Genomic DNA, 23,586 nt, shown 5'->3' on the forward strand with positions numbered 1-23,586 from the left:
CAGATAACTGCAGCAATGCAGCTTAAGGCTTGGCAAGTACCAGCATGGGAGACTGGCTGGCAATCCCAAGTTCCGTTGCCCTTTTTGAACCTGAAAATTGTGTTAGTTTCTCTATGAGATAGTAAAAGAAGGTTCAAATTGAACAGCTGCTGTCAACGGCCATTCTAAGCTGAATGTGCGTGCTCTTGTCAGATCGCAGCAGCGATGCAGCTTAAGGCTTGGCAAGTACCAGCATGGGAGACTGGCTGGGAATCCCAAGTTCTGTTGACCTTTTTGAACCTGAAAATTGTGTTAGTTTCTCTATGAGATAGTAAAAGAAGGTTCAAATTGAACAGCTGCTGTCAACGGCCATTCTAAGCTGAATGTGCCTGCTCTCGTCAGATCGCAGCAGCAATGCAGCTTAAGGCTTGGCAAGTACCAGCATGGGAGACTGGCTGGCAATCCCAAGTTCCGTTGACCTTTTTGAACCTGAAAATTGTGTTAGTTTCTCTATGAGATAGTAAAAGAAGGTTCAAATTGAACAGCTGCTGTCAATGGCCATTCTAAGCTGAATGTGCGTGCTCTTGTCAGATCGCAGCAGCGATGCAGCTTAAGGCTTGGCAAGTACCAGCATGGGAGACTGGCTGGGAATCCCAAGTTCTGTTGACCTTTTTGAACCTGAAAATTGTGTTAGTTTCTCTATGAGATAGTAAAAGAAGGTTCAAATTGAACAGCTGCTGTCAACGGCCATTCTAAGCTGAATGTGCCTGCTCTCGTCAGATCGCAGCAGCAATGCAGCTTAAGGCTTGGCAAGTTCCAGCATGGGAGACTAGCTGGGAATCCCAAGTTCCGTTGACCTTTTTGAACCTGAAAATTGTGTTAGTTTCTCTATGAGATAGTAAAAGAAGGTTCAAATTGAACAGCTGCTGTCAACAGCCATTCTAAGCTGAATGTGCCTGCTCTGGTCAGATCGCAGCAGCAATGCAGCTTAAGGCTTGGCAAGTACCAGCATGGGAGACTGGCTGGGAATCCCAAGTTCTGTTGACATTTTTGAACCTGAAAATTGTGTTAGTTTCTCTATGAGATAGTAAAAGAAGGTTCAAATTGAACAGCTGCTGTCAACGGCCATTCTACTAAGCTTAATGTGCCTGCTCTCGTCAGATCGCAGCAGCAATGCAGCTTAAGGCTTGGCAAGTACCAGCATGGGAGACTGGCTGGGAATCCCAACTTCCGTTGACCTTTTTGAACCTGAAAATTGTGTTAGTTTCTCTATGAGATAGTAAAAGAAGGTTCAAATTGAACAGCTGCTGTCAACGGCCATTCTAAGCTGAATGTGCGGGCTCTTGTCAGATCGCAGCAGCGATGCAGCTTAAGGCTTGGCAAGTACCAGCATGGGAGACTGGCTGGGAATCCCAAGTTCTGTTAACCTTTTTGAACCTGAAAATTGTGTTAGTTTCTCTATGAGATAGTAAAAGAAGGTTCAAATTGAACAGTTGCTGTCAACGGCCATTCTAAGCTGAATGTGCCTGCTCTCGTCAGATCGCAGCAGCAATGCAGCTTAAGGCTTGGCAAGTACCAGCATGGGAGACTGGCTGGGAATCCCAAGTTCCGTTGACCTTTTTGAACCTGAAAATTGTGTTAGTTTCTCTATGAGATAGTAAAAGAAGGTTCAAATTGAACAGCTGCTGTCAACAGCCATTCTAAGCTGAATGTGCCTGCTCTGGTCAGATCGCAGCAGCAATGCAGCTTAAGGCTTGGCAAGTACCAGCATGGGAGACTGGCTGGGAATCCCAAGTTCTGTTGACATTTTTGAACCTGAAAATTGTGTTAGTTTCTCTATGAGATAATAAAAGAAGGTTCAAATTGAACAGCTGCTGTCAACGGCCATTCTACTAAGCTTAATGTGCCTGATCTCGTCAGATCGCAGCAGCAATGCAGCTTAAGGCTTGGCAAGTACCAGCATGGGAGACTGGCTGCGAATCCCAACTTCCGTTGACCTTTTTGAACCTGAAAATTGTGTTAGTTTCTCTATGAGATAGTAAAAGAAGGTTCAAATTGAACAGCTGCTGTCAACGGCCATTCTAAGCTGAATGTGCGGGCTCTTGTCAGATCGCAGCAGCGATGCAGCTTAAGGCTTGGCAAGTACCAGCATGGGAGACTGGCTGGGAATCCCAAGTTCTGTTAACCTTTTTGAACCTGAAAATTGTGTTAGTTTCTCTATGAGATAGTAAAAGAAGGTTCAAATTGAACAGTTGCTGTCAACGGCCATTCTAAGCTGAATGTGCCTGCTCTCGTCAGATCGCAGCAGCAATGCAGCTTAAGGCTTGGCAAGTACCAGCATGGGAGACTGGCTGGGAATCCCAAGTTCCGTTGACCTTTTTGAACCTGAAAATTGTGTTAGTTTCTCTATGAGATAGTAAAAGAAGGTTCAAAATGAACAGCTGCTGTCAACTGCCATTCTAAGCTGAATATGCCTGCTCTTGTCAGATCGCAGCAGCAATGCAGCTTAAGGCTTGGCAAGTACCAGCATGGGAGACTGGCTGGGAATCATAAGTTCCGTTGACCTTTTTTTAACCTTAAAATTGTGTTAGTTTCTCTATGAGATAGTAAAAGAAGGTTCAAATTGAACAGCTGCTGTCAACGGCCATTCTAAGCTGAATGTGCATGCTCTTGTCAGATCGCAGCAGCGTTGCAGCTTAAGGCTTGGCAAGTACCAGCATGGGAGACTGGCTGGGAATCCCAAGTTCTGTTGACCTTTTGGAACCTGAAAATTGTGTTAGTTTCTCTATGAGATAGTAAAAGAAAGTAGAAATTAGGCAGCTGCTGTCAACGGCCATTCTAAGCTGAATGTGCCTTCTCTCGTCAGATCGCAGCAGCAATGCAGCTTAAGGCTTGGCAAGTACCAGCATGGGAGACTGGCTGGGAATCCCAAGTTCCGTTGACCTTTTTGAACCTGAAAATTGTGTTAGTTTCTCTATGAGATAGTAAAAGAAGGTTCAAAATGAACAGCTGCTGTCAACAGCCATTCTAAGCTGAATGCGCGTGCTCTTGTCGGATCGCAGCAGCTATGCAGCTTAAGGATTGGCAAGTACCAGCATGGGAGACTGGCTGCGAATCCCAAGTTCCGTTGACCTTTTTGAACCTGAAAATTGTGTTAGTTTCTCTATGAGATAGTAAAAGAAGGTTCAAATTGAACAGCTGCTGTCAACGGCCATTCTAAGCTGAATGTGCCTGTTCTCGTCAGATCGCAGCAGCAATGCAGCTTAAGGCTTGGCAAGTACCAGCATGGGAGACTGGCTGGGAATCCCAAGTTCCGTTGACCTTTTTGAACCTGAAAATTGTGTTAGTTTCTCTATGAGATAGTAAAAGAAGGTTCAAATTGAACAGCTGCTGTCAACGGCCATTCTAAGCTGAATGTGTGTGCTCTTGTCAGATCGCAGCAGCGTTGCAGCTTAAGGCTTGGCAAGTACCAGCATGGGAGACTGGCTGGGAATCCCAAGTTCTGTTGACCTTTTTGAACCTGAAAATTATGTTAGTTTCTCTATGAGATAGTAAAAGAAGGTTCAAATTGAACAGCTGCTGTCAACGGCCATTCTAAGCTGAATGTGCCTGTTCTCGTCAGATCGCAGCAGCAATGCAGCTTAAGGCTTGGCAAGTACCAGCATGGGAGACTGGCTGGGAATCCCAAGTTCCGTTGACCTTTTTGAACCTGAAAATTGTGTTAGTTTCTCTATGAGATAGTAAAAGAAGGTTCAAATTGAACAGCTGCTTTCAACGGCCATTCTAAGCTGAATGTGCCTGCTCTCCTCAGATCGCAGCAGCAATGCAGCTTAAGGCTTGGCAAGTACCAGCATGGGAGACTGTCTGGAAATCCCAAGTTCTGTTGACCTTTTTGAACCTGAAAATTGTGTTAGTTTCTCTATGAGATAGTAAAAGAAGGTTCAAATTGAACAGCTGCTGTCAACGGCCATTCTAAGCTGAATGTGCCTGCTCTCGTCAGATCGCAGCAGCAATGCAGCTTAAGGCTTGGCAAGTACCAGCATGGGAGACTGGCTGCGAATCCCAAGTTCCGTTGACCTTTTTGAACCTGAAAATTGTGTTAGTTTCTCTATGAGATAGTAAAAGAAGGTTCAAATTGAACAGCTGCTGTCAACGGCCATTCTAAGCTGAATGTGCCTGCTCTCGTCAGATAACTGCAGCAATGCAGCTTAAGGCTTGGCAAGTACCAGCATGGGAGACTGGCTGGCAATCCCAAGTTCCGTTGCCCTTTTTGAACCTGAAAATTGTGTTAGTTTCTCTATGAGATAGTAAAAGAAGGTTCAAATTGAACAGCTGCTGTCAACGGCCATTCTAAGCTGAATGTGCGTGCTCTTGTCAGATCGCAGCAGCGATGCAGCTTAAGGCTTGGCAAGTACCAGCATGGGAGACTGGCTGGGAATCCCAAGTTCTGTTGACCTTTTTGAACCTGAAAATTGTGTTAGTTTCTCTATGAGATAGTAAAAGAAGGTTCAAATTGAGCAGCTGCTGTCAACGGCCATTCTAAGCTGAATGTGCCTGCTCTCGTCAGATCGCAGCAGCAATGCAGCTTAAGGCTTGGCAAGTACCAGCATGGGAGACTGGCTGGGAATCCCAAGTTCTGTTGACATTTTTGAACCTGAAAATTGTGTTAGTTTCTCTATGAGATAGTAAAAGAAGGTTCAAATTGAACAGCTGCTGTCAACGGCCATTCTACTAAGCTTAATGTGCCTGCTCTCGTCAGATCGCAGCAGCAATGCAGCTTAAGGCTTGGCAAGTACCAGCATGGGAGACTGGCTGGGAATCCCAAGTTCTGTTGACATTTTTGAACCTGAAAATTGTGTTAGTTTCTCTATGAGATAGTAAAAGAAGGTTCAAATTGAACAGCTGCTGTCAACGGCCATTCTAAGCTGAATGTGCCTGCTCTCGTCAGATCGCAGCAGCAATGCAGCTTAAGGCTTGGCAAGTACCAGCATGGGGGACTGGCTAGGAATCCCAAGTTCTGTTGACCTTTTTGAACCTGAAAATTGTGTTAGTTTCTCTATGAGATAGTAAAAGAAGGTTCAAATTGAACAACTGCTGTCAACGGCCATTCTAAGCTGAATGTAAGTGCTCTTGTCAGATCGCAGCAGCGATGCAGCTTAAGGCTTGGCAAGGACCAGCATGGGAGACTGGCTGCGAATCCCAAGTTCCGTTGACCTTTTTGAACCTGAAAATTGTGTTAGTTTCTCTATGAGATAGTAAAAGAAGGTTCAAATTGAACAGCTGCTGTCAACGGCCATTCTAAGCTGAATGTGCGTGCACTTGTCAGATCGCTGCAGCGATGCAGCTTAAGGCTTGGCAAGTACCAGCATGGGGGACTGGCTAGGAATCCCAAGTTCTGTTGACCTTTTTGAACCTGAAAATTGTGTTAGTTTCTCTATGAGATAGTAAAAGAAGGTTCAAATTGAACAGCTGCTGTCAACAACCATTCTAAGCTGAATGTGCCTGCTCTCGTCAGATCGCAGCAGCAATGCAGCTTAAGGCTTGGCAAGTACCAGCATGGGAGACTGGCTGGGAATCCCAAGTTCCGTTGACCTTTTTGAACCTGAAAATTGTGTTAGTTTCTCTATGAGATAGTAAAAGAAGGTTCAAATTGAACAGTTGCTGTCAACGGCCTTTCTAAGCTGAATGTGCGTGCTCTTGTCAGATCGCAGCAGCGATGCAGCTTAAGGCTTGGCAAGTACCAGCATGGGAGACTGGCTGCGAATCCCAACTTCCGTTGACCTTTTTGAACCTGAAAATTGTGTTAGTTTCTCTATGAGATAGTAAAAGAAGGTTCAAATTGAACAGCTGCTGTCAACGGCCATTCTAAGCTGAATGTGCGGGCTCTTGTCAGATCACAGCAGCGATGCAGCTTAAGGCTTGGCAAGTACCAGCATGGGAGACTGGCTGGGAATCCCAAGTTCTGTTGACCTTTTTGAACCTGAAAATTGTGTTAGTTTCTCTATGAGATAGTAAAAGAAGGTTCAAATTGAACAGTTGCTGTCAACGGCCATTCTAAGCTGAATGTGCCTCCTCTCGTCAGATCGCAGCAGCAATGCAGCTTAAGGCTTGGCAAGTACCAGCATGGGAGACTGGCTGGGAATCCCAAGTTCTGTTGACCTTTTTGAACCTGAAAATTGTGTTAGTTTCTCTATGAGATAGTAAAAGAAGGTTCAAATTGAACAACTGCTGTCAACGGCCATTCTAAGCTGAATGTGCGTGCTCTTGTCAGATCGCAGCAGCGATGCAGCTTAAGGCTTGGCAAGTACCAGCATGGGAGACTGGCTGCGAATCCCAAGTTCCGTTGACCTTTTTGAACCTGAAAATTGTGTTAGTTTCTCTATGAGATAGTAAAAGAAGGTTCAAATTGAACAGCTGCTGTCAACGGCCATTCTAAGCTGAATGTGCGTGCACTTGTCAGATCGCTGCAGCGATACAGCTTAAGGCTTGGCAAGTACCAGCATGGGGGACTGGCTAGGAATCCCAAGTTCTGTTGACCTTTTTGAACCTGAAAATTGTGTTAGTTTCTCTATGAGATAGTAAAAGAAGGTTCAAATTGAACAGCTGCTGTCAACAACCATTCTAAGCTGAATGTGCCTGCTCTCGTCAGATCGCAGCAGCAATGCAGCTTAAGGCTTGGCAAGTACCAGCATGGGAGACTGGCTGGCAATCCCAAGTTCTGTTGACCTTTTTGAACCTGAAAATTGTGTTAGTTTCTCTATGAGATAGTAAAAGAAGGTTCAAATTGAACAGCTGCTGTCAACGGCCATTCTAAGCTGAATGTGCCTGCTCTCGTCAGATCGCAGCAGCAATGCAGCTTAAGGCTTGGCAAGTACCAGCAAGGGAGACTGGCTGGGAATCCCAAGTTCTGTTGACCTTTTTGAACCTGAAAATTGTGTTAGTTTCTCTATGAGATAGTAAAAGAAGGTTCAAATTGAACAGCTGCTGTCAACGGCCATTCTAAGCTGCATGTGCGTGCTCTTGTCAGATCGCAGCAGCAATGCAGCTTAAGGCTTGGCAAGTACCAGCATGGGAGACTGGCTGGGAATCCCAAGTTCCGTTGACCTTTTTGAACCTAAAAAATTGTGTTAGTTTCTCTATGAGATAGTAAAAGAAGGTTCAAATTGAACAGCTGCTGTCAACGGCCATTCTAAGCTGAATGTGCCTGCTCTCGTCAGATCGCAGCAGCAATGCAGCTTAAGGCTTGGCAAGTACCAGCATGGGAGACTGGCTGGGAATCCCAAGTTCTGTTGACCATTTTGAACCTGAAAATTGTTAGTTTCTATGTCAAAGATGGTAAAAGAAGGTTCAAATTGAACTGCTGCTGTCAACGGCCATTCTAAGCTGAATGTGCCTGCTCTCGTCAGATCGCAGCAGCAATGCAGCTTAAGGCTTGGCAAGTACCAGCATGGGAGACTGGCTGCGAATCCCAAGTTCCGTTGACCTTTTTGAACCTGAAAATTGTGTTAGTTTCTCTATGAGATAGTAAAAGAAGGTTCAAATTGAACAGCTGCTGTCAATGGCCATTCTACTAAGCTTAATGTGCCTGCTCTCGTCAGATCGCAGCAGCAATGCAGCTTAAGGCTTGGCAAGTACCAGCATGGGAGACTGGCTGGGAATCCTAAGTTCTGTTGACATTTTTGAACCTGAAAATTGTGTTAGTTTCTCTATGAGATAGTAAAAGAAGGTTCAAATTGAACAGTTGCTGTCAACGGCCTATCTAAGCTGAATGTGCGTGCTCTTGTCAGATCGCAGCAGCGATGCAGAGATGCAGCTTAAGGCTTGGCAAGTACCAGCATGGGAGACTGGCTGCGAATCCCAACTTCCGTTGACCTTTTTGAACCTGAAAATTGTGTTAGTTTCTCTATGAGATAGTAAAAGAAGGTTCAAATTGAACAGCTGCTGTCAACGGCCATTCTAAGCTGAATGTGCCTGCTCTCGTCAGATCGCAGCAGCAATGCAGCTTAAGGCTTGGCAAGTACCAGCATGGGAGACTGGCTGGCAATCCCAAGTTCCGTTGACCTTTTTGAACCTGAAAATTGTGTTAGTTTCTCTATGAGATAGTAAAAGAAGGTTCAAATTGAACAGCTGCTGTCAACGGCCATTCTAAGCTGAATGTGTGTGCTCTTGTCAGATCGCAGCAGCGATGCAGCTTAAGGCTTGGCAAGTACCAGCATGGGAGACTGGCTGGGAATTCCAAGTTCTGTTGACCTTTTTGAACCTGAAAATTTTGTTAGTTTCTCTATGAGATAGTAAAAGAAGGTTCAAATTGAACAGCTGCTGTCAACGGCCATTCTAAGCTGAATGTGCCTGCTCTCGTCAGATCGCAGCAGCAATGCAGCTTAAGGCTTGGCAAGTTCCAGCATGGGAGACTAGCTGGGAATCCCAAGTTCCGTTGACCTTTTTGAACCTGAAAATTGTGTTAGTTTCTCTATGAGATAGTAAAAGAAGGTTCAAATTGAACAGCTGCTGTCAACAACCATTCTAAGCTGAATGTGCCTGCTCTGGTCAGATCGCAGCAGCAATGCAGCTTAAGGCTTGGCAAGTACCAGCATGGGAGACTGGCTGGGAATCCCAAGTTCTGTTGACATTTTTGAACCTGAAAATTGTGTTAGTTTCTCTATGAGATAGTAAAAGAAGGTTCAAATTGAACAGCTGCTGTCAACGGCCATTCTACTAAGCTTAATGTGCCTGCTCTCGTCAGATCGCAGCAGCAATGCAGCTTAAGGCTTGGCAAGTACCAGCATGGGAGACTGGCTGCGAATCCCAACTTCCGTTGACCTTTTTGAACCTGAAAATTGTGTTAGTTTCTCTATGAGATAGTAAAAGAAGGTTCAAATTGAACAGCTGCTGTCAACGGCCTTTCTAAGCTGAATGTGGGTGCTCTTGTCAGATCGCAGCAGCGATGCAGTTTAAGGCTTGGCAAGTACCAGCATGGGAGACTGGCTGCAAATCCCAAGTTCCGTTGACCTTTTTGAACCTGAAAATTGTGTTAGTTTCTCTATGAGATAGTAAAAGAAGGTTCAAATTGAACAGCTGCTGTCAACGGCCATTCTAAGCTGAATGTGCGGGCTCTTGTCAGATCGCAGCAGCGATGCAGCTTAAGGCTTGGCAAGTACCAGCATGGGAGACTGGCTGGGAATCCCAAGTTCTGTTGACCTTTTTGAACCTGAAAATTGTGTTAGTTTCTCTATGAGATAGTAAAAGAAGGTTCAAATTGAACAGTTGCTGTCAACGGCCATTCTAAGCTGAATGTGCCTGCTCTCGTCAGATCGCAGCAGCAATGCAGCTTAAGCCTTGGCAAGTACCAGCATGGGAGACTGGCTGGGAATCCCAAGTTCCGTTGACATTTTTGAACCTGAAAATTGTGTTAGTTTCTCTATGAGATAGTAAAAGAAGGTTCAAAATGAACAGTTGCTGTCAACTGCCATTCTAAGCTGAATGTGCATGCTCTCGTCAGATCGCAGCAGCAATGCAGCTTAAGGCTTGGCAAGTACCAGCATGGGAGACTGGCTGGGAATCATAAGTTCCGTTGACCTTTTTTTAACCTTAAAATTGTGTTAGTTTCTCTATGAGATAGTAAAAGAAGGTTCAAATTGAACAGCTGCTGTCAACGGCCATTCTAAGCTGAATGTGCATGCTCTTGTCAGATCGCAGCAGCGTTGCAGCTTAAGGCTTGGCAAGTACCAGCATGGGAGACTGGCTGGGAATCCCAAGTTCTGTTGACCTTTTTGAACCTTAAAATTGTGTTAGTTTCTCTATGAGATAGTAAAAGAAAGTAGAAATTAGGCAGCTGCTGTCAACGGCCATTCTAAGCTGAATGTGCCTGCTCTTGTCAGATCGCAGCAGCAATGCAGCTTAAGGCTTGGCAAGTACCAGCATGGGAGACTGGCTGCGAATCCCAAGTTCCGTTGACCTTTTTGAACCTGAAAATTGTGTTAGTTTCTCTATGAGATAGTAAAAGAAGGTTCAAATTGAACAGCTGCTGTCAACGGCCATTCTAAGCTGAATGTGCCTGCTCTCGTCAGATCGCAGCAGCAATGCAGCTTAAGGCTTGGCAAGTTCCAGCATGGGAGACTAGCTGGGAATCCCAAGTTCCGTTGACCTTTTTGAACCTGAAAATTGTGTTAGTTTCTCTATGAGATAGTAAAAGAAGGTTCAAATTGAACAGCTGCTGTCAACAACCATTCTAAGCTGAATGTGCCTGCTCTGGTCAGATCGCAGCAGCAATGCAGCTTAAGGCTTGGCAAGTACCAGCATGGGAGACTGGCTGGGAATCCCAAGTTCTGTTGACATTTTTGAACCTTAAAATTGTGTTAGTTTCTCTATGAGATAGTAAAAGAAGGTTCAAATTGAACAGCTGCTGTCAACGGCCATTCTAAGCTGAATGTGCATGCTCTTGTCAGATCGCAGCAGTGTTGCAGCTTAAGGCTTGGCAAGTACCAGCATGGGAGACTGGCTGGGAATCCCAAGTTCTGTTGACCTTTTTGAACCTGAAAATTGTGTTAGTTTCTCTATGAGATAGTAAAAGAAAGTAGAAATTAGGCAGCTGCTGTCAACGGCCATTCTAAGCTGAATGTGCCTGCTCTCGTCAGATCGCAGCAGCAATGCAGCTTAAGGCTTGGCAAGTACCAGCATGGGAGACTGGCTGGGAATCCCAAGTTCCGTTGACCTTTTTGAACCTGAAAATTGTGTTAGTTTCTCTATGAGATAGTAAAAGAAGGTTCAAAATGAACAGCTGCTGTCAACAGCCATTCTAAGCTGAATGCGCGTGCGCTTGTCGGATCGCAGCAGCGATGCAGCTTAAGGATGGGTAAGTACCAGCATGGGAGACTGGCTGCGAATCCCAAGTTCCGTTGACCTTTTTGAACCTGAAAATTGTGTTAGTTTCTCTATGAGATAGTAAAAGAAGGTTCAAATTGAACAGCTGCTGTCAACGGCCATTCTAAGCTGAATGTGTGTGCTCTTGTCAGATCGCAGCAGCGTTGCAGCTTAAGGCTTGGCAAGTACCAGCATGGGAGACTGGCTGGGAATCCCAAGTTCTGTTGACCTTTTTGAACCTGAAAATTATGTTAGTTTCTCTATGAGATAGTAAAAGAAGGTTCAAATTGAACAGCTGCTGTCAACGGCCATTCTAAGCTGAATGTGCCTGTTCTCGTCAGATCGCAGCAGCAATGCAGCTTAAGGCTTGGCAAGTACCAGCATGGGAGACTGGCTGGGAATCCCAAGTTCCGTTGACCTTTTTGAACCTGAAAATTGTGTTAGTTTCTCTATGAGATAGTAAAAGAAGGTTCAAATTGAACAGCTGCTTTCAACGGCCATTCTAAGCTGAATGTGCCTGCTCTCCTCAGATCGCAGCAGCAATGCAGCTTAAGGCTTGGCAAGTACCAGCATGGGAGACTGTCTGGAAATCCCAAGTTCTGTTGACCTTTTTGAACCTGAAAATTGTGTTAGTTTCTCTATGAGATAGTAAAAGAAGGTTCAAATTGAACAGCTGCTGTCAACGGCCATTCTAAGCTGAATGTGCCTGCTCTCGTCAGATCGCAGCAGCAATGCAGCTTAAGGCTTGGCAAGTACCAGCATGGGAGACTGGCTGCGAATCCCAAGTTCCGTTGACCTTTTTGAACCTGAAAATTGTGTTAGTTTCTCTATGAGATAGTAAAAGAAGGTTCAAATTGAACAGCTGCTGTCAACGGCCATTCTAAGCTGAATGTGCCTGCTCTCGTCAGATAACTGCAGCAATGCAGCTTAAGGCTTGGCAAGTACCAGCATGGGAGACTGGCTGGCAATCCCAAGTTCCGTTGACCTTTTTGAACCTGAAAATTGTGTTAGTTTCTCTATGAGATAGTAAAAGAAGGTTCAAATTGAACAGCTGCTGTCAACGGCCATTCTAAGCTGAATGTGCCTGCTCTCGTCAGATCGCAGCAGCAATGCAGCTTAAGGCTTGGCAAGTACCAGCATGGGAGACTGGCTGGGAATCCCAAGTTCTGTTGACATTTTTGAACCTGAAAATTGTGTTAGTTTCTCTATGAGATAGTAAAAGAAGGTTCAAATTGAACAGCTGCTGTCAACAGCCAATCTACTAAGCTTAATGTGCCTGCTCTCGTCAGATCGCAGCAGCAATGCAGCTTAAGGCTTGGCAAGTACCAGCATGGGAGACTGGCTGGGAATCCCAAGTTCCGTTGACCTTTTTGAACCTGAAAATTGTGTTAGTTTCTCTATGAGATAGTAAAAGAAGGTTCAAATTGAACAGCTGCTGTCAACGGCCATTCTAAGCTGAATGTGCCTGCTCTCGTCAGATAACTGCAGCAATGCAGCTTAAGGCTTGGCAAGTACCAGCATGGGAGACTGGCTGGCAATCCCAAGTTCCGTTGCCCTTTTTGAACCTGAAAATTGTGTTAGTTTCTCTATGAGATAGTAAAAGAAGGTTCAAATTGAACAGCTGCTGTCAACGGCCATTCTAAGCTGAATGTGCGTGCTCTTGTCAGATCGCAGCAGCGATGCAGCTTAAGGCTTGGCAAGTACCAGCATGGGAGACTGGCTGGGAATCCCAAGTTCTGTTTACCTTTTTGAACCTGAAAATTGTGTTAGTTTCTCTATGAGATAGTAAAAGAAGGTTCAAATTGAACAGCTGCTGTCAACGGCCATTCTACTAAGCTTAATGTGCCTGCTCTCGTCAGATCGCAGCAGCAATGCAGCTTAAGGCTTGGCAAGTACCAGCATGGGAGACTGGCTGGGAATCCCAAGTTCTGTTGACATTTTTGAACCTGAAAATTGTGTTAGTTTCTCTATGAGATAGTAAAAGAAGGTTCAAATTGAACAGCTGCTGTCAACGGCCATTCTAAGCTGAATGTGCCTGCTCTCGTCAGATCGCAGCAGCAATGCAGCTTAAGGCTTGGCAAGTACCAGCATGGGAGACTGGCTGGGAATCCCAAGTTCCGTTGACCTTTTTGAACCTGAAAATTGTGTTAGTTTCTCTATGAGATAGTAAAAGAAGGTTCAAATTGAACAGTTGCTGTCAACGGCCTTTCTAAGCTGAATGTGCGTGCTCTTGTCAGATCGCAGCAGCGATGCAGCGATGCAGCTTAAGGCTTGGCAAGTACCAGCATGGGAGACTGGCTGCGAATCCCAACTTCCGTTGACCTTTTTGAACCTGAAAATTGTGTTAGTTTCTCTATGAGATAGTAAAAGAAGGTTCAAATTGAACAGCTGCTGTCAACGGCCATTCTAAGCTGAATGTGCGGGCTCTTGTCAGATCGCAGCAGCGATGCAGCTTAAGGCTTGGCAAGTACCAGCATGGGAGACTGGCTGGCAATCCCAAGTTCTGTTGACCTTTTTGAACCTGAAAATTGTGTTAGTTTCTCTATGAGATAGTAAAAGAAGGTTCAAATTGAACAGCTGCTGTCAACGGCCATTCTAAGCTGAATGTGCCTCCTCTCGTCAGATCGCAGCAGCAATGCAGCTTAAGGCTTGGCAAGTACCAGCATGGGAGACTGGCTGGGAATCCCAAGTTCTGTTGACCTTTTTGAACCTGAAAATTGTGTTAGTTTCTCTATGAGATAGTAAAAGAAGGTTCAAATTGAACAACTGCTGTCAACGGCCATTCTAAGCTGAATGTGCGTGCTCTTGTCAGATAGCAGCAGCGATGCAGCTTAAGGCTTGGCAAGTACCAGCATGGGAGACTGGCTGGGAATCCCAAGTTCCGTTGACCTTTTTGAACCTGAAAATTGTGTTAGTTTCTCTATGAGATAGTAAAAGAAGGTTCAAATTGAACAGCTGCTGTCAACGGCCATTCTAAGCTGAATGTGCCTGCTCTCGTCAGATCGCAGCAGCAATGCAGCTTAAGGCTTGGCAAGTACCAGCATGGGAGACTGGCTGCGAATCCCAAGTTCCGTTGACCTTTTTGAACCTGAAAATTGTTAGTTTCTCTGTCAAAGATGGTAAAAGAAGGTTCAAATTGAACTGCTGCTGTCAACGGCCATTCTAAGCTGAATGTGCCTGCTCTCGTCAGATCGCAGCAGCAATGCAGCTTAAGGCTTGGCAAGCACCAGCATGGGAGACTGGCTGCAAATCCCAAGTTCCGTTGACCTTTTTGAACCTGAAAATTGTGTTAGTTTCTCTATGAGATAGTAAAAGAAGGTTCAAATTGAACAGCTGCTGTCAACGGCCATTCTAAGCTGAATGTGCGTGCTCTTGTCAGTTCGCAGCAGCGATGCAGCTTAAGGCTTGGCAAGTACCAGCATGGGAGACTGGCTGGGAATCCCAAGTTCTGTTGACCTTTTTGAACCTGAAAATTGTGTTAGTTTCTCTATGAGATAGTAAAAGAAGGTTCAAATTGAACAGCTGCTGTCAACGGCCGTTCTAAGCTGAATGTGCCTGCTCTCGTCGGATCGCAGCAGCAATGCAGCTTAAGGCTTGGCAAGTACCAGCATGGGAGACTAGCTGGGAATCCCAAGTTCTGTTGACCTTTTTGAACCTGAAAATTGTGTTAGTTTCTCTATGAGATAGTAAAAGAAGGTTCAAATTGAACAGCTGCTGTCAACGGCCATTCTAAGCTGAATGTGCCTGCTCTCGTCAGATTGCAGCAGCAATGCAGCTTAAGGCTTGGCAAGTACCAGCATGGGAGACTGGCTGGGAATCCCAAGTTCTGTTGACATTTTTGAACCTGAAAATTGTGTTAGTTTCTCTATGAGATAGTAAAAGAAGGTTCAAATTGAACAGCTGCTGTCAACGGCCAATCTACTAAGCTTAATGTGCCTGCTCTCGTCAGATTGCAGCAGCAATGCAGCTTAAGGCTTGGCAAGTACCAGCATGGGAGACTGGCTGGGAATCCCAAGTTCCGTTGACCTTTTTGAACCTGAAAATTGTGTTAGTTTCTCTATGAGATAGTAAAAGAAGGTTCAAATTGAACAGCTGCTGTCAACGGCCATTCTAAGCTGAATGTGCCTGCTCTCGTCAGATCGCAGCAGCAATGCAGCTTAAGGCTTGGCAAGTACCAGCATGGGAGACTGGCTGGGAATCCCAAGTTCTGTTGACATTTTTGAACCTGAAAATTGTGTTAGTTTCTCTATGAGATAGTAAAAGAAGGTTCAAATTGAACAGCTGCTGTCAACGGCCATTCTACTAAGCTTAATGTGCCTGCTCTCGTCAGATCACAGCAGCAATGCAGCTTAAGGCTTGGCAAGTACCAGCATGGGAGACTGGCTGGGAATCCCAAGTTCCGTTGACCTTTTTGAACCTGAAAATTGTGTTAGTTTCTCTATGAGATAGTAAAAGAAGGTTCAAATTGAACAGCTGCTGTCAACGGCCATTCTAAGCTGAATGTGCCTGCTCTCGTCAGATCGCAGCAGCAATGCAGCTTAAGGCTTGGCAAGTACCAGCATGGGAGACTGGCTGGGAATCCCAAGTTCCGTTGACCTTTTTGAACCTGAAAATTGTGTTAGTTTCTCTATGAGATAGTAAAAGAAGGTTCAAATTGAACAGTTGCTGTCAACGGCCTTTCTAAGCTGAATGTGCGTGCTCTTGTCAGATCGCAGCAGCGATGCAGCGATGCAGCTTAAGGCTTGGCAAGTACCAGCATGGGAGACTGGCTGCGAATCCCAACTTCCTTTGACCTTTTTGAACCTGAAAATTGTGTTAGTTTCTCTATGAGATAGTAAAAGAAGGTTCAAATTGAACAGCTGCTGTCAACGGCCATTCTAAGCTGAATGTGCGGGCTCTTGTCAGATCGCAGCAGCGATGCAGCTTAAGGCTTGGCAAGTACCAGCATGGGAGACTGGCTGGGAATCCCAAGTTCTGTTGACCTTTTTGAACCTGAAAATTGTGTTAGTTTCTCTATGAGATAGTAAAAGAAGGTTCAAATTGAACAGCTGCTGTCAACGGCCGTTCTAAGCTGAATGTGCCTGCTCTCGTCAGATCGCAGCAGCAATGCAGCTTAAGGCTTGGCAAGTACCAGCATGGGAGACTAGCTGGGAATCCCAAGTTCTGTTGACCTTTTTGAACCTGAAAATTGTGTTAGTTTCTCTATGAGATAGTAAAAGAAGGTTCAAATTGAACAGCTGCTGTCAACGGCCATTCTAAGCTGAATGTGCCTGCTCTCGTCAGTTCGCAGCAGCAATGCAGCTTAAGGCTTGGCAAGTACCAGCATGGGAGACTGGCTGGGAATCCCAAGTTCTGTTGACATTTTTGAACCTGAAAATTGTGTTAGTTTCTCTATGAGATAGTAAAAGAAGGTTCAAATTGAACAGCTGCTGTCAACGGCCAATCTACTAAGCTTAATGTGCCTGCTCTCGTCAGATCGCAGCAGCAATGCAGCTTAAGGCTTGGCAAGTACCAGCATGGGAGACTGGCTGGGAATCCCAAGTTCTGTTGACATTTTTGAACCTGAAAATTGTGTTAGTTTCTCTATGAGATAGTAAAAGAAGGTTCAAATTGAACAGCTGCTGTCAACGGCCATTCTACTAAGCTTAATGTGCCTGCTCTCGTCAGATCGCAGCAGCAATGCAGCTTAAGGCTTGGCAAGTACCAGCATGGGAGACTGGCTGGGAATCCCAAGTTCCGTTGACCTTTTTGAACCTGAAAATTGTGTTAGTTTCTCTATGAGATAGTAAAAGAAGGTTCAAATTGAACAGCTGCTGTCAACGGCCATTCTAAGCTGAATGTGCCTGCTCTCGTCAGATAACTGCAGCAATGCAGCTTAAGGCTTGGCAAGTACCAGCATGGGAGACTGGCTGGCAATCCCAAGTTCCGTTGCCCTTTTTGAACCTGAAAATTGTGTTAGTTTCTCTATGAGATAGTAAAAGAAGGTTCAAATTGAACAGCTGCTGTCAACGGCCATTCTAAGCTGAATGTGCGTGCTCTTGTCAGATCGCAGCAGCGATGCAGCTTAAGGCTTGGCAAGTACCAGCATGGGAGACTGGCTGGGAATCCCAAGTTCTGTTGACCTTTTTGAACCTGAAAATTGTGTTAGTTTCTCTATGAGATAGTAAAAGAAGGTTCAAATTGAACAGCTGCTGTCAACGGCCATTCTAAGCTGAATGTGCCTGCTCTCGTCAGATAACTGCAGCAATGCAGCTTAAGGCTTGGCAAGTACCAGCATGGGAGACTGGCTGGCAATCCCAAGTTCCGTTGCCCTTTTTGAACCTGAAAATTGTGTTAGTTTCTCTATGAGATAGTAAAAGAAGGTTCAAATTGAACAGCTGCTGTCAACGGCCATTCTAAGCTGAATGTGCGTGCTCTTGTCAGATCGCAGCAGCGATGCAGCTTAAGGCTTGGCAAGTACCAGCATGGGAGACTGGCTGGGAATCCCAAGTTCTGTTTACCTTTTTGAACCTGAAAATTGTGTTAGTTTCTCTATGAGATAGTAAAAGAAGGTTCAAATTGAACAGCTGCTGTCAACGGCCATTCTACTAAGCTTAATGTGCCTGCTCTCGTCAGATCGCAGCAGCAATGCAGCTTAAGGCTTGGCAAGTACCAGCATGGGAGACTGGCTGGGAATCCCAAGTTCTGTTGACATTTTTGAACCTGAAAATTGTGTTAGTTTCTCTATGAGATAGTAAAAGAAGGTTCAAATTGAACAGCTGCTGTCAACGGCCATTCTAAGCTGAATGTGCCTGCTCTCGTCAGATCGCAGCAGCAATGCAGCTTAAGGCTTGGCAAGTACCAGCATGGGAGACTGGCTGGGAATCCCAAGTTCCGTTGACCTTTTTGAACCTGAAAATTGTGTTAGTTTCTCTATGAGATAGTAAAAGAAGGTTCAAATTGAACAGTTGCTGTCAACGGCCTTTCTAAGCTGAATGTGCGTGCTCTTGTCAGATCGCAGCAGCGATGCAGCGATGCAGCTTAAGGCTTGGCAAGTACCAGCATGGGAGACTGGCTGCGAATCCCAACTTCCGTTGACCTTTTTGAACCTGAAAATTGTGTTAGTTTCTCTATGAGATAGTAAAAGAAGGTTCAAATTGAACAGCTGCTGTCAACGGCCATTCTAAGCTGAATGTGCGGGCTCTTGTCAGATCGCAGCAGCGATGCAGCTTAAGGCTTGGCAAGTACCAGCATGGGAGACTGGCTGGCAATCCCAAGTTCTGTTGACCTTTTTGAACCTGAAAATTGTGTTAGTTTCTCTATGAGATAGTAAAAGAAGGTTCAAATTGAACAGCTGCTGTCAACGGCCATTCTAAGCTGAACATGCCTGCTCTCGTCAGATCGCAGCAGCAATGCAGCTTAAGGCTTGGCAAGTACCAGCATGGGAGACTGGCTGGGAATCCCAAGTTCCGTTGACCTTTTTGAACCTGAAAATTGTGTTAGTTTCTCTATGAGATAGTAAAAGAAGGTTCAAATTGAACAGCTGCTGTCAACGGCCATTCTAAGCTGAATGTGCCTCCTCTCGTCAGATCGCAGCAGCAATGCAGCTTAAGGCTTGGCAAGTACCAGCATGGGAGACTGGCTGGGAATCCCAAGTTCTGTTGACATTTTTGAACCTGAAAATTGTGTTAGTTTCTCTATGAGATAGTAAAAGAAGGTTCAAATTGAACAACTGCTGTCAACGGCCATTCTAAGCTGAATGTGCGTGCTCTTGTCAGATAGCAGCAGCGATGCAGCTTAAGGCTTGGCAAGTACCAGCATGGGAGACTGGCTGGGAATCCCAAGTTCCGTTGACCTTTTTGAACCTGAAAATTGTGTTAGTTTCTCTATGAGATAGTAAAAGAAGGTTCAAATTGAACAGCTGCTGTCAACGGCCATTCTAAGCTGAATGTGCCTGCTCTCGTCAGATCGCAGCAGCAATGCAGCTTAAGGCTTGGCAAGTACCAGCATGGGAGACTGGCTGCGAATCCCAAGTTCCGTTGACCTTTTTGAACCTGAAAATTGTTAGTTTCTCTGTCAAAGATGGTAAAAGAAGGTTCAAATTGAACTGCTGCTGTCAACGGCCATTCTAAGCTGAATGTGCCTGCTCTCGTCAGATCGCAGCAGCAATGCAGCTTAAGGCTTGGCAAGCACCAGCATGGGAGACTGGCTGCAAATCCCAAGTTCCGTTGACCTTTTTGAACCTGAAAATTGTGTTAGTTTCTCTATGAGATAGTAAAAGAAGGTTCAAATTGAACAGCTGCTGTCAACGGCCATTCTAAGCTGAATGTGCGTGCTCTTGTCAGTTCGCAGCAGCGATGCAGCTTAAGGCTTGGCAAGTACCAGCATGGGAGACTGGCTGGGAATCCCAAGTTCTGTTGACCTTTTTGAACCTGAAAATTGTGTTAGTTTCTCTATGAGATAGTAAAAGAAGGTTCAAATTGAACAGCTGCTGTCAACGGCCGTTCTAAGCTGAATGTGCCTGCTCTCGTCGGATCGCAGCAGCAATGCAGCTTAAGGCTTGGCAAGTACCAGCATGGGAGACTAGCTGGGAATCCCAAGTTCTGTTGACCTTTTTGAACCTGAAAATTGTGTTAGTTTCTCTATGAGATAGTAAAAGAAGGTTCAAATTGAACAGCTGCTGTCAACGGCCATTCTAAGCTGAATGTGCCTGCTCTCGTCAGATTGCAGCAGCAATGCAGCTTAAAGCTTGGCAAGTACCAGCATGGGAGACTGGCTGGGAATCCCAAGTTCTGTTGACATTTTTGAACCTGAAAATTGTGTTAGTTTCTCTATGAGATAGTAAAAGAAGGTTCAAATTGAACAGCTGCTGTCAACGGCCAATCTACTAAGCTTAATGTGCCTGCTCTCGTCAGATCGCAGCAGCAATGCAGCTTAAGGCTTGGCAAGTACCAGCATGGGAGACTGGCTGGGAATCCCAAGTTCCGTTGACCTTTTTGAACCTGAAAATTGTGTTAGTTTCTCTATGAGATAGTAAAAGAAGGTTCAAATTGAACAGCTGCTGTCAACGGCCATTCTAAGCTGAATGTGCCTGCTCTCGTCAGATCGCAGCAGCAATGCAGCTTAAGGCTTGGCAAGTACCAGCATGGGAGACTGGCTGGGAATCCCAAGTTCTGTTGACATTTTTGAACCTGAAAATTGTGTTAGTTTCTCTATGAGATAGTAAAAGAAGGTTCAAATTGAACAGCTGCTGTCAACGGCCATTCTACTAAGCTTAATGTGCCTGCTCTCGTCAGATCACAGCAGCAATGCAGCTTAAGGCTTGGCAAGTACCAGCATGGGAGACTGGCTGGGAATCCCAAGTTCCGTTGACCTTTTTGAACCTGAAAATTGTGTTAGTTTCTCTATGAGATAGTAAAAGAAGGTTCAAATTGAACAGCTGCTGTCAACGGCCATTCTAAGCTGAATGTGCCTGCTCTCGTCAGATCGCAGCAGCAATGCAGCTTAAGGCTTGGCAAGTACCAGCATGGGAGACTGGCTGGGAATCCCAAGTTCCGTTGACCTTTTTGAACCTGAAAATTGTGTTAGTTTCTCTATGAGATAGTAAAAGAAGGTTCAAATTGAACAGTTGCTGTCAACGGCCTTTCTAAGCTGAATGTGCGTGCTCTTGTCAGATCGCAGCAGCGATGCAGCGATGCAGCTTAAGGCTTGGCAAGTACCAGCATGGGAGACTGGCTGCGAATCCCAACTTCCTTTGACCTTTTTGAACCTGAAAATTGTGTTAGTTTCTCTATGAGATAGTAAAAGAAGGTTCAAATTGAACAGCTGCTGTCAACGGCCATTCTAAGCTGAATGTGCGGGCTCTTGTCAGATCGCAGCAGCGATGCAGCTTAAGGCTTGGCAAGTACCAGCATGGGAGACTGGCTGGGAATCCCAAGTTCTGTTGACCTTTTTGAACCTGAAAATTGTGTTAGTTTCTCTATGAGATAGTAAAAGAAGGTTCAAATTGAACAGCTGCTGTCAACGGCCGTTCTAAGCTGAATGTGCCTGCTCTCGTCAGATCGCAGCAGCAATGCAGCTTAAGGCTTGGCAAGTACCAGCATGGGAGACTAGCTGGGAATCCCAAGTTCTGTTGACCTTTTTGAACCTGAAAATTGTGTTAGTTTCTCTATGAGATAGTAAAAGAAGGTTCAAATTGAACAGCTGCTGTCAACGGCCATTCTAAGCTGAATGTGCCTGCTCTCGTCAGTTCGCAGCAGCAATGCAGCTTAAGGCTTGGCAAGTACCAGCATGGGAGACTGGCTGGGAATCCCAAGTTCTGTTGACATTTTTGAACCTGAAAATTGTGTTAGTTTCTCTATGAGATAGTAAAAGAAGGTTCAAATTGAACAGCTGCTGTCAACGGCCAATCTACTAAGCTTAATGTGCCTGCTCTCGTCAGATCGCAGCAGCAATGCAGCTTAAGGCTTGGCAAGTACCAGCATGGGAGACTGGCTGGGAATCCCAAGTTCTGTTGACATTTTTGAACCTGAAAATTGTGTTAGTTTCTCTATGAGATAGTAAAAGAAGGTTCAAATTGAACAGCTGCTGTCAACGGCCATTCTACTAAGCTTAATGTGCCTGCTCTCGTCAGATCGCAGCAGCAATGCAGCTTAAGGCTTGGCAAGTACCAGCATGGGAGACTGGCTGGGAATCCCAAGTTCCGTTGACCTTTTTGAACCTGAAAATTGTGTTAGTTTCTCTATGAGATAGTAAAAGAAGGTTCAAATTGAACAGCTGCTGTCAACGGCCATTCTAAGCTGAATGTGCCTGCTCTCGTCAGATAACTGCAGCAATGCAGCTTAAGGCTTGGCAAGTACCAGCATGGGAGACTGGCTGGCAATCCCAAGTTCCGTTGCCCTTTTTGAACCTGAAAATTGTGTTAGTTTCTCTATGAGATAGTAAAAGAAGGTTCAAATTGAACAGCTGCTGTCAACGGCCATTCTAAGCTGAATGTGCGTGCTCTTGTCAGATCGCAGCAGCGATGCAGCTTAAGGCTTGGCAAGTACCAGCATGGGAGACTGGCTGGGAATCCCAAGTTCTGTTGACCTTTTTGAACCTGAAAATTGTGTTAGTTTCTCTATGAGATAGTAAAAGAAGGTTCAAATTGAACAGTTGCTGTCAACGGCCATTCTAAGCTGAATGTGCCTGCTCTCGTCAGATCGCAGCAGCAATGCAGCTTAAGGCTTGGCAAGTACCAGCATGGGAGACTGGCTGGGAATCCCAAGTTCTGTTGACATTTTTGAACCTGAAAATTGTGTTAGTTTCTCTATGAGATAGTAAAAGAAGGTTCAAATTGAACAGCTGCTGTCAACGGCCATTCTACTAAGCTTAATGTGCCTGCTCTCGTCAGATCGCAGCAGCAATGCAGCTTAAGGCTTGGCAAGTACCAGCATGGGAGACTGGCTGGGAATCCCAAGTTCCGTTGACCTTTTTGAACCTGAAAATTGTGTTAGTTTCTCTATGAGATAGTAAAAGAAGGTTCAAATTGAACAGCTGCTGTCAACGGCCATTCTAAGCTGAATGTGCCTGCTCTCGTCAGATAACTGCAGCAATGCAGCTTAAGGCTTGGCAAGTACCAGCATGGGAGACTGGCTGGCAATCCCAAGTTCCGTTGCCCTTTTTGAACCTGAAAATTGTGTTAGTTTCTCTATGAGATAGTAAAAGAAGGTTCAAATTGAACAGCTGCTGTCAACGGCCATTCTAAGCTGAATGTGCGTGCTCTTGTCAGATCGCAGCAGCGATGCAGCTTAAGGCTTGGCAAGTACCAGCATGGGAGACTGGCTGGGAATCCCAAGTTCTGTTGACCTTTTTGAACCTGAAAATTGTGTTAGTTTCTCTATGAGATAGTAAAAGAAGGTTCAAATTGAACAGCTGCTGTCAACGGCCATTCTAAGCTGAATGTGCCTGCTCTCGTCAGATCGCAGCAGCAATGCAGCTTAAGGCTTGGCAAGTACCAGCATGGGAGACTGGCTGGGAATCCCAAGTTCTGTTGACATTTTTGAACCTGAAAATTGTGTTAGTTTCTCTATGAGATAGTAAAAGAAGGTTCAAATTGAACAGCTGCTGTCAACGGCCATTCTACTAAGCTTAATGTGCCTGCTCTCGTCAGATCGCAGCAGCAATGCAGCTTAAGGCTTGGCAAGTACCAGCATGGGAGACTGGCTGGGAATCCCAAGTTCTGTTGACATTTTTGAACCTGAAAATTGTGTTAGTTTCTCTATGAGATAGTAAAAGAAGGTTCAAATTGAACAGCTGCTGTCAACGGCCATTCTAAGCTGAATGTGCCTGCTCTCGTCAGATCGCAGCAGCAATGCAGCTTAAGGCTTGGCAAGTACCAGCATGGGAGACTGGCTGGGAATCCCAAGTTCCGTTGACCTTTTTGAACCTGAAAATTGTGTTAGTTTCTCTATGAGATAGTAAAAGAAGGTTCAAATTGAACAGTTGCTGTCAACGGCCTTTCTAAGCTGAATGTGCGTGCTCTTGTCAGATCGCAGCAGCGATGCAGCGATGCAGCTTAAGGCTTGGCAAGTACCAGCATGGGAGACTGGCTGCGAATCCCAACTTCCGTTGACCTTTTTGAACCTGAAAATTGTGTAAGTTTCTCTATGAGATAGTAAAAGAAGGTTCAAATTGAACAGCTGCTGTCAACGGCCATTCTAAGCTGAATGTGCGGGCTCTTGTCAGATCGCAGCAGCGATGCAGCTTAAGGCTTGGCAAGTACCAGCA

At 45.2% G+C, this 23,586-nt stretch overlaps 58 pseudogenes; all 58 read left to right on the forward strand.

The window, feature by feature from the left end:
- Positions 1–151: 151 nt before the first annotated feature.
- Positions 152–270, forward strand: LOC140097244 (5S ribosomal RNA; annotated as a pseudogene).
- A 70-nt stretch (positions 271–340) lies between these two features.
- Positions 341–459, forward strand: LOC140094380 (5S ribosomal RNA; annotated as a pseudogene).
- A 259-nt stretch (positions 460–718) lies between these two features.
- Positions 719–837, forward strand: LOC140089267 (5S ribosomal RNA; annotated as a pseudogene).
- A 70-nt stretch (positions 838–907) lies between these two features.
- Positions 908–1,026, forward strand: LOC140095708 (5S ribosomal RNA; annotated as a pseudogene).
- Positions 1,027–1,477: 451 nt separating this feature from the next.
- LOC140099170 (5S ribosomal RNA) lies at positions 1,478–1,596 on the forward strand (annotated as a pseudogene).
- A 70-nt stretch (positions 1,597–1,666) lies between these two features.
- On the forward strand, positions 1,667–1,785 carry LOC140095709 (5S ribosomal RNA; annotated as a pseudogene).
- Positions 1,786–2,236: 451 nt separating this feature from the next.
- On the forward strand, positions 2,237–2,355 carry LOC140099172 (5S ribosomal RNA; annotated as a pseudogene).
- A 449-nt stretch (positions 2,356–2,804) lies between these two features.
- LOC140095015 (5S ribosomal RNA) lies at positions 2,805–2,923 on the forward strand (annotated as a pseudogene).
- A 259-nt stretch (positions 2,924–3,182) lies between these two features.
- Positions 3,183–3,301, forward strand: LOC140083119 (5S ribosomal RNA; annotated as a pseudogene).
- A 259-nt stretch (positions 3,302–3,560) lies between these two features.
- Positions 3,561–3,679, forward strand: LOC140083120 (5S ribosomal RNA; annotated as a pseudogene).
- Positions 3,680–3,749: 70 nt separating this feature from the next.
- LOC140097043 (5S ribosomal RNA) lies at positions 3,750–3,868 on the forward strand (annotated as a pseudogene).
- A 70-nt stretch (positions 3,869–3,938) lies between these two features.
- LOC140088195 (5S ribosomal RNA) lies at positions 3,939–4,057 on the forward strand (annotated as a pseudogene).
- A 259-nt stretch (positions 4,058–4,316) lies between these two features.
- Positions 4,317–4,435, forward strand: LOC140097245 (5S ribosomal RNA; annotated as a pseudogene).
- Positions 4,436–4,505: 70 nt separating this feature from the next.
- On the forward strand, positions 4,506–4,624 carry LOC140083331 (5S ribosomal RNA; annotated as a pseudogene).
- A 262-nt stretch (positions 4,625–4,886) lies between these two features.
- Positions 4,887–5,005, forward strand: LOC140087441 (5S ribosomal RNA; annotated as a pseudogene).
- A 448-nt stretch (positions 5,006–5,453) lies between these two features.
- LOC140097071 (5S ribosomal RNA) lies at positions 5,454–5,572 on the forward strand (annotated as a pseudogene).
- A 448-nt stretch (positions 5,573–6,020) lies between these two features.
- LOC140097282 (5S ribosomal RNA) lies at positions 6,021–6,139 on the forward strand (annotated as a pseudogene).
- Positions 6,140–6,776: 637 nt separating this feature from the next.
- On the forward strand, positions 6,777–6,895 carry LOC140087819 (5S ribosomal RNA; annotated as a pseudogene).
- Positions 6,896–6,965: 70 nt separating this feature from the next.
- On the forward strand, positions 6,966–7,084 carry LOC140098583 (5S ribosomal RNA; annotated as a pseudogene).
- A 71-nt stretch (positions 7,085–7,155) lies between these two features.
- Positions 7,156–7,274, forward strand: LOC140079992 (5S ribosomal RNA; annotated as a pseudogene).
- A 70-nt stretch (positions 7,275–7,344) lies between these two features.
- On the forward strand, positions 7,345–7,463 carry LOC140088300 (5S ribosomal RNA; annotated as a pseudogene).
- Positions 7,464–7,922: 459 nt separating this feature from the next.
- On the forward strand, positions 7,923–8,041 carry LOC140094382 (5S ribosomal RNA; annotated as a pseudogene).
- Positions 8,042–8,300: 259 nt separating this feature from the next.
- LOC140089282 (5S ribosomal RNA) lies at positions 8,301–8,419 on the forward strand (annotated as a pseudogene).
- Positions 8,420–9,248: 829 nt separating this feature from the next.
- Positions 9,249–9,367, forward strand: LOC140093714 (5S ribosomal RNA; annotated as a pseudogene).
- Positions 9,368–9,816: 449 nt separating this feature from the next.
- LOC140097004 (5S ribosomal RNA) lies at positions 9,817–9,935 on the forward strand (annotated as a pseudogene).
- Positions 9,936–10,005: 70 nt separating this feature from the next.
- On the forward strand, positions 10,006–10,124 carry LOC140089283 (5S ribosomal RNA; annotated as a pseudogene).
- A 448-nt stretch (positions 10,125–10,572) lies between these two features.
- On the forward strand, positions 10,573–10,691 carry LOC140099173 (5S ribosomal RNA; annotated as a pseudogene).
- Positions 10,692–11,139: 448 nt separating this feature from the next.
- On the forward strand, positions 11,140–11,258 carry LOC140083121 (5S ribosomal RNA; annotated as a pseudogene).
- A 70-nt stretch (positions 11,259–11,328) lies between these two features.
- On the forward strand, positions 11,329–11,447 carry LOC140097044 (5S ribosomal RNA; annotated as a pseudogene).
- A 70-nt stretch (positions 11,448–11,517) lies between these two features.
- On the forward strand, positions 11,518–11,636 carry LOC140088302 (5S ribosomal RNA; annotated as a pseudogene).
- A 259-nt stretch (positions 11,637–11,895) lies between these two features.
- Positions 11,896–12,014, forward strand: LOC140083332 (5S ribosomal RNA; annotated as a pseudogene).
- An 832-nt stretch (positions 12,015–12,846) lies between these two features.
- On the forward strand, positions 12,847–12,965 carry LOC140099174 (5S ribosomal RNA; annotated as a pseudogene).
- A 456-nt stretch (positions 12,966–13,421) lies between these two features.
- LOC140097284 (5S ribosomal RNA) lies at positions 13,422–13,540 on the forward strand (annotated as a pseudogene).
- Positions 13,541–13,799: 259 nt separating this feature from the next.
- On the forward strand, positions 13,800–13,918 carry LOC140088303 (5S ribosomal RNA; annotated as a pseudogene).
- A 448-nt stretch (positions 13,919–14,366) lies between these two features.
- On the forward strand, positions 14,367–14,485 carry LOC140092015 (5S ribosomal RNA; annotated as a pseudogene).
- Positions 14,486–14,555: 70 nt separating this feature from the next.
- Positions 14,556–14,674, forward strand: LOC140092579 (5S ribosomal RNA; annotated as a pseudogene).
- A 262-nt stretch (positions 14,675–14,936) lies between these two features.
- LOC140083333 (5S ribosomal RNA) lies at positions 14,937–15,055 on the forward strand (annotated as a pseudogene).
- A 262-nt stretch (positions 15,056–15,317) lies between these two features.
- On the forward strand, positions 15,318–15,436 carry LOC140099175 (5S ribosomal RNA; annotated as a pseudogene).
- A 456-nt stretch (positions 15,437–15,892) lies between these two features.
- LOC140086481 (5S ribosomal RNA) lies at positions 15,893–16,011 on the forward strand (annotated as a pseudogene).
- Positions 16,012–16,081: 70 nt separating this feature from the next.
- LOC140092896 (5S ribosomal RNA) lies at positions 16,082–16,200 on the forward strand (annotated as a pseudogene).
- Positions 16,201–16,462: 262 nt separating this feature from the next.
- LOC140098066 (5S ribosomal RNA) lies at positions 16,463–16,584 on the forward strand (annotated as a pseudogene).
- Positions 16,585–16,843: 259 nt separating this feature from the next.
- Positions 16,844–16,962, forward strand: LOC140097246 (5S ribosomal RNA; annotated as a pseudogene).
- Positions 16,963–17,602: 640 nt separating this feature from the next.
- LOC140099176 (5S ribosomal RNA) lies at positions 17,603–17,721 on the forward strand (annotated as a pseudogene).
- A 456-nt stretch (positions 17,722–18,177) lies between these two features.
- LOC140081736 (5S ribosomal RNA) lies at positions 18,178–18,296 on the forward strand (annotated as a pseudogene).
- A 70-nt stretch (positions 18,297–18,366) lies between these two features.
- Positions 18,367–18,485, forward strand: LOC140098704 (5S ribosomal RNA; annotated as a pseudogene).
- A 259-nt stretch (positions 18,486–18,744) lies between these two features.
- On the forward strand, positions 18,745–18,863 carry LOC140088304 (5S ribosomal RNA; annotated as a pseudogene).
- A 448-nt stretch (positions 18,864–19,311) lies between these two features.
- Positions 19,312–19,430, forward strand: LOC140092016 (5S ribosomal RNA; annotated as a pseudogene).
- A 451-nt stretch (positions 19,431–19,881) lies between these two features.
- LOC140083334 (5S ribosomal RNA) lies at positions 19,882–20,000 on the forward strand (annotated as a pseudogene).
- A 262-nt stretch (positions 20,001–20,262) lies between these two features.
- On the forward strand, positions 20,263–20,381 carry LOC140099177 (5S ribosomal RNA; annotated as a pseudogene).
- Positions 20,382–20,837: 456 nt separating this feature from the next.
- Positions 20,838–20,956, forward strand: LOC140086482 (5S ribosomal RNA; annotated as a pseudogene).
- A 70-nt stretch (positions 20,957–21,026) lies between these two features.
- LOC140092897 (5S ribosomal RNA) lies at positions 21,027–21,145 on the forward strand (annotated as a pseudogene).
- Positions 21,146–21,407: 262 nt separating this feature from the next.
- LOC140098039 (5S ribosomal RNA) lies at positions 21,408–21,529 on the forward strand (annotated as a pseudogene).
- A 259-nt stretch (positions 21,530–21,788) lies between these two features.
- LOC140097247 (5S ribosomal RNA) lies at positions 21,789–21,907 on the forward strand (annotated as a pseudogene).
- A 70-nt stretch (positions 21,908–21,977) lies between these two features.
- LOC140083335 (5S ribosomal RNA) lies at positions 21,978–22,096 on the forward strand (annotated as a pseudogene).
- Positions 22,097–22,166: 70 nt separating this feature from the next.
- Positions 22,167–22,288, forward strand: LOC140098040 (5S ribosomal RNA; annotated as a pseudogene).
- A 259-nt stretch (positions 22,289–22,547) lies between these two features.
- LOC140097248 (5S ribosomal RNA) lies at positions 22,548–22,666 on the forward strand (annotated as a pseudogene).
- A 70-nt stretch (positions 22,667–22,736) lies between these two features.
- On the forward strand, positions 22,737–22,855 carry LOC140083336 (5S ribosomal RNA; annotated as a pseudogene).
- A 262-nt stretch (positions 22,856–23,117) lies between these two features.
- LOC140099179 (5S ribosomal RNA) lies at positions 23,118–23,236 on the forward strand (annotated as a pseudogene).
- Positions 23,237–23,586: the final 350 nt, after the last annotated feature.

Source organism: Engystomops pustulosus, chromosome 9 (genome assembly GCF_040894005.1).
Source record: "Engystomops pustulosus chromosome 9, aEngPut4.maternal, whole genome shotgun sequence".
NCBI lineage: Eukaryota > Metazoa > Chordata > Amphibia > Anura > Leptodactylidae > Engystomops > Engystomops pustulosus.